This window comes from Rhipicephalus microplus, chromosome 6, assembly GCF_043290135.1.
Source record: "Rhipicephalus microplus isolate Deutch F79 chromosome 6, USDA_Rmic, whole genome shotgun sequence".
Lineage (NCBI taxonomy): Eukaryota > Metazoa > Arthropoda > Arachnida > Ixodida > Ixodidae > Rhipicephalus > Rhipicephalus microplus.
The window spans coordinates 79055820-79061560 of NC_134705.1; the positions used below are offsets into that span (position 1 = coordinate 79055820).

General features: G+C 52.4%; 1 pseudogene; it reads left to right on the forward strand.

Moving 5' to 3' along the window:
- Positions 1–1750: 1750 nt before the first annotated feature.
- On the forward strand, positions 1751–1959 carry LOC119185809 (U2 spliceosomal RNA; annotated as a pseudogene).
- The last annotated feature ends 3782 nt before the right edge of the window (positions 1960–5741 follow it).

Sequence of the window (5741 nt, forward strand, 5' to 3'; positions counted from 1 at the left end):
CTTGAGTCGTCACCCCTCAGGTGGAAATCAGCTTCTTCTCCTGCTTTGTCTCTACGGACAAAACCTTCGCTGACTCCACGGCGGTATACACTACGCGCTCTGGCGCTAACTTTCGTCTTCTTCTGATCTCTCACCTCGGCTGCTCGATTAAATACCCTCCGCGCGAGATTCCAGAAAGTTCTCGTCATTGCGTCGGCGCGATACGCAGCGAAGGTTGGGGAGAGGGCGAGACGGTTCGAATGCTGGCCGCGACAGATGACTCAACCCGGCTTCAACTACGCCGCTACGCAACTAGAAAGTTCAACTACGCAACTAGAAAGTTCGAGTGCTTGCTCGGCCGCCGTTGATGGGTGAGGAGGTTCGTCGGCATCTAGAAAGTTCGAGTGCTTGCTCGGCCACCGTTGTGGGGTGAGGAGGTTCGTCGGCGAATCTATGCTTCCGAGGGAGGGAGTCGCGCCCGGGGAGTCTCAATGTTTGTTTTCCTTTTTTTTATCGTCGACCACGCGGCGTCACTCCGGCGTTTCATTGCCAGGAGTTGGCGGCGCGTTCTTTTTGAGCGCTCGTTCTGTGACACCGAGCCATATTTTCTTTCTTTTGGGACGGAAAGACGGAGCGCCTGCAGCGAGATGCGCTCAGGATTCCTCGGAATCTTGGGGGCTTCGGTCTCCCGTGTATTAATACGACGGCGCAGCTGCTCGCACTCAAGACAGTGCTGGGAATTTTAGACGATGTGGGGGCACCCGCAAGACCACTCGTGATGTTTTTTTTTAGGCCCGCAGGTCAGAGTGCTAGTCCCCCGAGCACTGGGAAATTTGTGCCCGAGCGCGGAGAACACCGCCCTACTATAAGGCACTTGTGGCGCTCTCGCGGGAGCTCACGGCCATGGACCCGGATCTTGATCTGCGAGAAATTGCCCCTGCGCGATTGTGTGAGCAGCCGGTTTCTGCTAGGGGCACGTTAAGATGCCCGCCACTCACGATCCCATGGCCGGAATTAACGTCGGGTAAGCTACCAAAAAAGGTAGCTGACCTGCAATGGCAAAGGGGCTGGCGAATTTTGCCCACGCTAGAACGATTACAGCGTTGGGGGTTGGTGCAGTCCGCCAAGTGCCCCAACCGCGGCAACGCGGAAACCGCGAAGCACGCAGTCTCAGCCTGTGTGGTGGCAAGAACTTTCTGGCAGCTAATTTACACAACCATGTCCAGCCTGCGTGCCGCTCACTATTCCACGAGAGACCGTTGCCCCAGGGGTAGATTTAGCCGATTAGTGATCGCCGCTGGCGAGTTAGTTCTCTGGCGTTATCGCTGCAGGGCGGCCGTCCAACGGCAACGCCTCCGGCTACAGTGGCCGCTGTTATCTCAGTTTCGAGAGACACTTGTATGCTTTCTTGAGGCTCAACTAGCAGCTCACGGTGAAATGGAATTTTCGAGACATTGGTCTTGCCCTTTTTTGGGAGCGACAGGAGACAAGGTCGAGCTCTCTGTCAGATTTCCCGACTGTCAAATATGTTAAGAGGTTACCATGTCGGTGTTGTTTGTGGGTTCCTTTTCCTTTTTTGTGTGTGTTTTCTGTCCTTTTTCTTTTTTTCTCTTTGGCACAAGCTATCATTGTTAAGTTGCATGGAAAGCGTGTCTGTTGTACGAGCCCGAGTGTTATAGGAGATAAATATGTTTCGTCAGGTATTATGTGTTGAACTGTAACTAGATCTACTTTTGTATACGCAACGCTATTGACCAGTAGTGATTTAATTGTCTCTTGTTTTAAGTGAATAAAACTTATCTCAATCTGTTTTATCAGCTTAATATCTGATAGATTTCGGATCCAAGATATTTGGATCCAAGATATTTGGATCTAAGATATAAAATTTACTTTTGCGATGCGGCGGAGTGCTTGAAGCTTGCTTCACCTCCGCCACTGGTTGGCCGGTATTGCACTACCTCCGGGATCGGCCCACTCACCGCTGCGGGGGTGAGCTCGAAATTAAATTCAATGAAAGAAAGAGTGTTCGGATTTACTAACCATATCGGGGTAAACGGCGTGGGTGCGGCGAGTGTCCGAAACGATGGCGTCACGCCGCCCTGGCTGACGCGGTATTCGCGGCGGCTCGGTATTCGCGTGCGGGGAGTGCGCTATCTGTGTTCATTCACACTTACGATTGCTCTGGGAAAATAAATGTTTGTGTGGAAATTTTATAATTGAAGAGCCCCCCCCCCCCTTTTTTTATGGCCACACGTACATACTCCAAGTTTTTTTTAAACATCCCTAACTATTGAGTAATTTATTATTACTCTTTCAGAGAAAAGCTGGAAGTGTGTATGTGCTAAGCTATTTCTGCTTTTCGAATTCACCCATTTCGGAATAAAAAAGAAAACAGTCTCTAGAAATTGGGTGTTGATATTTCTGTTTAGAGTTGCAGTGACAAGCGAAGGCATTTTTGTTTCACATCTTTAGGCGACGTCTTAACATGAAGACTCATGCTCTCGCCACGTCTACGCATCTACAGTATTCCCCATCACAAAGTAAAATCGCTAAGAACGCCACAGGACCCACCACGCACACACCTGCAGTACGGTGGAGCGGCAAAGCCCCGATGTGCTTTTCTTGTGTCCACTGACCTGGGCTCCAGCTTTGAGTTTCAGCGGTAGCTGTAATTCGTTGCCACGCGGTCAGCTACCTCGCTGGTGCCCTCAGCCATCACCTTGATGATGATATGACGATATGCGGGGTTTGACGTCTCAAAACCACCATATGATAATGGGAGACACCATAACGGAAAGCTCCCGAAGTTTCAACCACCTGGGGTTCCTTAACGTGCACCCTACTCTGAGCACAGAGAAATGCAGCCGCCGCAGCCGGGATTTGATCCCACCACCTGCGGGTCAGCAGTCGAGTACCTTATAGCCACTAGACCACCACGGCGGGCATCGCCTTGTTGATCACACACTACATTTCTGGACACTATCTCATACCAGCTCATCCGCTGTTGGCTCTCGTTAATTACAACAAACATCCTCACACGCTGACCTGATTGGAATTACCAGTTGCTGGAAGTTCCAAGAAAATTGCGCACTAGACTACGGAAGCATTACGCACGCACCCTGAGCCCTGTGGAACCCAGGGCGCGTGAGATCACGCCCCGGGCGCGCTTCGCTGTGCTTTGCCTCTGTACCCACTCATCACTCCTCACAGCTTCACTAAGCCGAATATGTAGAAGTCGAAGAAGCAGAACAACAAACCGGCAAATCCCCCACAGTGGGTGTGAGCCACAAGTGAAGGTCAACAAAAACAAGCAACACCAGCGGGCGCAGTGACGAAGCTATCGTAGTGGGGCGAAATAATCCACGAACAGGGCTGCACGTTGACGCACGGTCACACTTGTGCAACCACCCGCCTCCCGAAGATCCGAAGACCGTCTGTCGCGAATCTTCTCGCACCTTACTCAGCGGAATTCGACGAAAAGCGCAGGCGAGTACTTCTCCACTGATTTCCGCGACCACTTGATGACCGCTTTCTGCCGCCTCATGTCCGTCTGGCACGATCGACGGAGCGCCGCGCCAGCGTCTCGTACACGCCACCATAGCACTCCTGCACCTTGGAATCAGCAAAACTTTGACGTTTTCGACCACGACAGACAGAGCCTGCCGGCTTGTTGAACGCTCGTGAACGTCATCGCAGCGGCATGTCGCACACTCACGTTCCGTCACCCTCTGCCACATGACCCTTCATTCACCGGCATCACAACGCACGCTGTAGACGTTTCGCACGCATTCCCGGGTCTGCCTTTCACGGAAGGGCCTTCGTCGACTTCGGTGCGGTGTTCCGCCACGTCGGAACTTGCAAGGCATACGTTGAGTGCGCTGAAGCAGCCAAAGGCACCACCTTTTTGCCGATGATTGTGGGCGTCGTTGCAGAGGCGTTGCTTGGGCAGCCAGCGTAGAAGCTATGTTGGATGGGTGACGTAGTCACATTTTGCGTAGTCATTTTTTTTCCTTCCAGGCTTTGGTGACCAAGTTGGACACGTACACTATGCATCAGTTTTTAAAACAAGTGCTGTAGCATCCCTCGCGACATGCTTGATAATGTTCGCTGGCAAGCATATGATGTGATGTTATGGGTGCATTCGAGAGTACGCGTGCAAGCAAGCATGCGGGGCTTCGACCTCTGGGAAAAAGAAGGTTTAAATTTTAACAAGTTTGTAAGCGAAACAAGAAACTTCAAGCGGACTAGGGATAAAAGCAATGCAGTGAAGCCAGCACTGCTGCTGTCGGTGCACAATTTTGGTTGTGCATGGGTGGACGTCGGAATATCTTTGCTACTGTTTGCCCGGCTTTTGGCCAGAACTAAGTCGGAGGTGTGAAAGAATGGTTTTTAATTACGTGCAAGTAAATTACATCGCTTCTCGACGTTTTGTCTAAGATCAAAGGTTGAGGTAGCTGTACTGCTTCTGTGTACTGCGTTCTGCACTTTGGAGGCCGGAACTACCAAGTTACCGTCAACAGTGAGGCTGCACTGGCCCAAATCGTGGACGCCTCGCACCTTAATCGAGGAGAGCGCGTCGCCATCATACTCCTGGGACCCCAAGTGACCCAAGTGACCGTCCTGTTCCTGCCGGGCCGCTTACCCAGCGAAGTCCTCGCACAAGGACTCTCTCCTTACGGGAAGGTGCTGTACATCACCAGAGGACTCATGGGATCGCGCCCAACCGTAATCACTGGGACGCGATACGTTTGCATGGAAATGAAGGCTTCGTCACCGGTGCCTAACCAGCTCAAGGTCGTGGGCCATCGAGTAACCTGTGACTATAAAGACATCCAGCGAGTGTGCCGTCGATGTGGAGACAGTGGGCACTTCCGCATGAACTGCACAGCTCCGTTTTGTGGAAGGTGCGGCGTTTATGGCCACGACGGGAAATGCTGCTCGCTGCTGTGTCGCCGTTGTGGGGACCCGCATGCCACCGTGTCCTGCACCATGAGGCCATCGTATTCCGAGACGGCATCCAAGGATTTCTCTCCACTTCAACCAAGAACAAGTGCGACGATTCGTCAACGAGAGCCGTGGTAACCGACCACGACCTAGGTGTGCCAATCTCGACGCTGCACCAGACGCCCACTGCGTCCCCAACGATTCCGGAACTGGTAACCCCTCTAAGTACTGAAAACTTAAGTCCCCCGCGTCCCGTGGCCATTTCTGAGGAATCGCAGGCCAAGCCCTCGTCTGACGAAGCGCCTCGTGAGGACGGCGTCTCGGATGGAAATATTGCATCTGAGGCTTCTCGCGTTGCTACTCTGTCGACAACAAGCTGAGGTGTCATCGAGGAGTCTATATCTCAAGACGACGACACCTGCATTCACGAGGACTCCAACAGCACCGCGAGTGAGGCGCCCCTACAAATTGACGAAGACACCAGCCCCAGTGACATAAGCCAGGACAGTGGAGACGTCTTTGTACCATGCTCGCTCAAGAACCCGGACACCAAACGCCACCGGATAACTACTCGTGGCTTAGAAGCCCCCACCAGAGACAGAAGTCTCTGCGGACTTCGACGCGATCCCGGAAGCCCCGAGCCTCGGGTGGATCGCCTGGCCGGAAAAAATGACTCAGCCACTTGCGGGGCACCGGCTCCCGCACCTGATAAAGGTACCCCTGCATTTGCGTGATCCTATACTATGTTTTCATTTTCCCCATGACCATTACTCTAAAAGTTATTACTTTTAACGTTCAAGGTTTCCGAAATCCACAAA